Source organism: Quercus suber, unplaced genomic scaffold (assembly GCF_002906115.3).
Source record: "Quercus suber isolate HL8 unplaced genomic scaffold, Cork oak 2.0 scaffold_374, whole genome shotgun sequence".
Classification (NCBI taxonomy): Eukaryota; Viridiplantae; Streptophyta; class Magnoliopsida; order Fagales; family Fagaceae; genus Quercus; species Quercus suber.
The window spans coordinates 685,608-690,144 of NW_027069826.1; the positions used below are offsets into that span (position 1 = coordinate 685,608).

Genomic DNA, 4,537 nt, shown 5'->3' on the forward strand with positions numbered 1-4,537 from the left:
AAAAAAAAAAAATGAAGTCTTCTAGACTTCTACTAATTTTTTTCAATGAGGTTTGGGATTTAAAAGATACACTTTAGAAAAAGTAGGAAAAAAAAAAAAAACATATGAAGGTAGAGGGATTTGTGGTGGGGCCAGGGGCAATTGCCCCTGCTCAATTCCGCTCGCTCTGCTCATGGTCTCAAGTTCAATGCTTACACTATCAATAAATGAGGTTACAATAAATAAATTAGTCTAGCCAACAACTAAGATACCACTTTGTTTTTATAAAAAAATAATAATAATTTGAGAAGTCACATCTTAATACCTAATTAAGTACCAATCTTTGTGGACGGAACTATTATGAGGTAATATTTGAAAATTTGGCCCCAAAAAAATGTACCTACCTCCCAAATTGAAAGCTAGTACCCATAAAACTCAAAAATAATATGGCTACCTATGACCTAATTCGTATTAATGACCAGTGGCTCTCTCCCAAAATAAAACAAAATTATTATGGGTACGTACATTTTGGATCCTGACATGCTATATAACTCCACCTAAATGATCATTTGAGGATTCTCAAAAGAAAAAAAAAATTAAAAAAATTTATTTTTTGGGGTTTTGAGTAAGGTGACTTTATTATAGACCCTCACTAACGATTTGATATATTTTATGATGCAATAAGTTCTTAATTGCAAGAAGCATCCATTGGAGGTATTTATTCTTAACTCAGTTTTGGGTCCTTAAAGAGAGAAATGAATCTTTTAGAATTGATGATATTTGTTTGTAGGAAATAAGTGTCATCTATAATTATGAGCATAATGTAGTTCGACATCCTAAATTCAAATTTTTATTAAAAAAAATTCTGAATTGTAACAATAACTAGTAAGGATCAAAAAACTAATAGTCTACCAACTAATTTATAAAGTGGTTGCACGTGTACTCATTGTTATAGTTTCTATGACAAATATGGAACAAGCAGTCATAAATATTATCAAACTTAGATTTTACAATAAAATGGAAAATGATTTATGTAATCTTTGATACTATATATTAAAAAAAAAAATGCAATGAACTTTAGTACAAAATCATTTGTAGATTTTTGGGATTTAAAAAATAACATCGTGTTCCAATTTGACAAGTTGTGATTTAAAATATTTTTTTAATAATAATTATATAGTTGGGGTGAGAGGAATTGAATCCTCGATGTATTTGTTGAAATATTGAAAAGTGTCAGTTGAACTACAAGACTCTTAGTACTATTTGAATTTTAATGATACAGATAATATGTATTTTTGCATCAATTAAATGAAACAAAACAACCCATGAATTGGAAACTAGAGTTTTTTTTTTTTTTTTTCTTCCACAATAATAATAGGCAACATAACTAAGATTAGCCTTCTCTTTCTCTCTCCACTCGCACACCAAGACAGGCTAGTTGAACCTAGAACCTATTATTATACCTAACAAATTTAAATCCAAACCTATTAATCCATTTGAACCCAAAATATAATAATGAATATGAATAAAAAAAAATTGGGCCCGTAAAAATAGGTTAGCTTTGAAACTCCCCTCCTCCTCAACCACAATCTTTCTATTCAAAAGAATTGTGAGAATAACTAATTAGTACACACACACACACACATATATATATCGGTTTTAATTAGTGAAAGGAATTATGCATACATGTGATGTATTAAATAATTATTGGACCGCATAGACCTCATTTTTGGGGGTAAATTATAGACCCCCTTTAAGTACTGTCTTGTATGGAGGTTCATATCATGGTTTTCTTGCTACTTTTTGTCACTAATTATTGGTTTTCATACTGAAGTAATCACAAACTTTAAGGGTGTAATGTGTGTGTGACAAAAATATGAAGGATTAATTGATGTAGGGGCCAAGAGCCGAGATTCAAGTCTCCAGAAGGGAGCTTCACACACATATACAATTAGATTAAAAATTAGGACATCAAAACCAATTACTTTTAATACATGCAGTCAAGCCGACTATGGCTTTGCACATACAAACACCCAAATTTCATTGCTTTTGCTCAATGTTGGAGTGGGAGAATACAATCTCAAGAAATCATTTAACCCTTCACAAGAGCTCAAGCTTGGAGTAACCCATTCCATGCCACCTGAGAAAGTTGAAATCTTCAAGTGTATGGAGGATTCGGCTAAAGATAACATTTTGACTCTACTTAAACCAGTTGAAAAATGTTAGCAACCACAAAGACTTTTTACCAGACTAGATCTGATCAGAAGGTTTACTTGAGCAAGTGAATGAACTAAGGGAAAGAACCAAGGAAATCCTAAATGATTTCTTTGTTGTTTCGGCTAGTAAAATGATAACTGAAGAGGCCCCTTTCAACGTACAAATCATGGTTTAATGCCTGTGAGGCTATGATGCACTTCGTGGTGATGAAACAGGCGTAGATAACACGCCTTGGGCAATTTGGTCAAGGTCATGGACTGTTGAAGAAAATAGGCAGGGTGATCTCCTCAATAAGTTCCTTTACTTTTCAGGATGAGTAGATGCATTAAACAATTTGAGAAGACAATTCAATATCTAATTGGGTCAAGAATGGTAACATCTTTCTGACATTTTCCTCTTGTTTTGTGAAAATTACCATACTTGGAACTGAGGCATTTTTGCATACCAATTGATGAAGCAAAAAATGGTCATTAGTCGAGGACCTCATCAAAGCTTTGATGAGATTATGTTCCTTGCAAAGATGAGAGAGAAAGGCATAAGAGTGGCATTAGCTAATGGTTCTCTGATGACTAAATCAGTAGAGTTCTCAATATTTCTCAGAGAATCATAATGTAATTCTTTGTGTTTGAATGTGCATATCTTTCTCTTGGTGCATGATGGCTTATTTATAGCCTTAGTACAACTGTTAGGAGCCTCATTATGAGTGTAGTTGTTGGGAGCCTCATTATGGCTCTCCTGGCTGTTTTGAGTAACGTATGTATGAGCTTAAATGGAGAGTTAATTGGCTCATAATTACTCTTTCTAACCGTTGAAGCTCGTCGGTTAAGAAATTATTTATTGCCGTGTAATCAATACCATATAGTCATCTAGACAACGTATGGTTGTCTAGACCATGGAAGGCCCTAGATTTAGCCCTCGTCACCAATAAGTTGAATGAGATGATAAATTTCACAAACCCTTTTTTCTTTTTTTTTAATGTTTAAATTGACAAGTTATAACCGATTTAAATTTCACTAACTTTTTTTTAAATTGTTAAAATGACAAGTTATAATTGATGTAAATTAAAAATAATATTACTAATGGTTTCATGTGAAATTAATATTACACTAATTACAATTTACCACTACAAGTTGTGAAAACAATTGAGAAAATTATTATTTTTGTGGCATTTTGGTCTTACATACCTTACAATTTTATTTGTTGAACTAGTTTAGCTAAGTTGAATCACTTGACTACTTTTTAAATAAGTAAAAAAGAGAGAAACAACGTAAAGATTGGTATGAAACAAATAACTTAAAAGAATATATATAAAACAAATTGTTGTTTCAATCTTATTCTTGATAAATTATCATTTGTCCTAAAATTTTAATTTATTAAGAATGGATAAATTCAATTATTTAACATAAAATGAAAATAACACATTTCAATACTTGGAAAAAGTGCTGAACATTAGAGACTTTAGAGTAGCTCATTAAAGAAAAACCTCAGATTCTTGGTCCTTTATTTATTTGCTAAAGAAGATGCATATACGGTCCTTTAGTACTATAATTACATGACTAAAGTTGATTAAATATCTTTGCTCTCATAATTTTCCATAGGAAGTTGGCATGGGTACAAATCCTTACCTTGGAATCATCTACACATCATTCCAAGAAAGAGCAACATTTGTCTCTCATGGTACCTAACAAGGCCAGGCTTGTCATGAAACACTGGGACCGGACGCAAAGCTAGCTCAAATATGTCTGGCTCAATGACAATTGCCTCTGATGAGAAGCGCCATGATGAAAATGCTTATACCAAAATAGTGGAGAAGCTTTTCGAGCTCGATATCCTAATGAAACAATAATGGCATTTGCTGAAATAGTGAGAAGGAAAATTACCATGCCAGCACACTTGATATATATATATATATATATATTATGGCTATGACCAAAATCTTTTTCTGAACTTTTCCACTGTTGCCACTCGAATTGGGGACTATACTCCTCCCTTGGACTACCTTGACATAATGGATAAATGGGAAATAGAAAAGCTAACTGGGTTTTCAAGGGAAGGCAAAAAGCTCAAGGATTATGTTGTGGATTTGCCCAAAGAATAAGAAATTAAGCTGGGGGAGAGAATGAAAAAAGGGTCAAGGGAATGCAAATTATTCCTTTCAGCTGGGTTTTTGGTAGAAAGTCTAGCTATGGTGCTGGTCAACGTAATAATGCTCATTTTTTATGCCAAATTTAACAAATAAAAAGTGAGACTTACGATCATTCTTAGAAGAAATAAAAGAAAGTTCATAAACATTATTGGATCTCATTACCAAAGGAAAATGGCTGGCCAATGTTCTTACCTT

General features: G+C 32.4%; 1 pseudogene; it reads left to right on the plus strand.

The window, feature by feature from the left end:
• Window positions 1–4,302, plus strand: part of LOC112025670 (stearoyl-[acyl-carrier-protein] 9-desaturase, chloroplastic-like) — a 9,041-nt pseudogene extending 4,739 nt beyond the window's left edge.
• The last annotated feature ends 235 nt before the right edge of the window (window positions 4,303–4,537 follow it).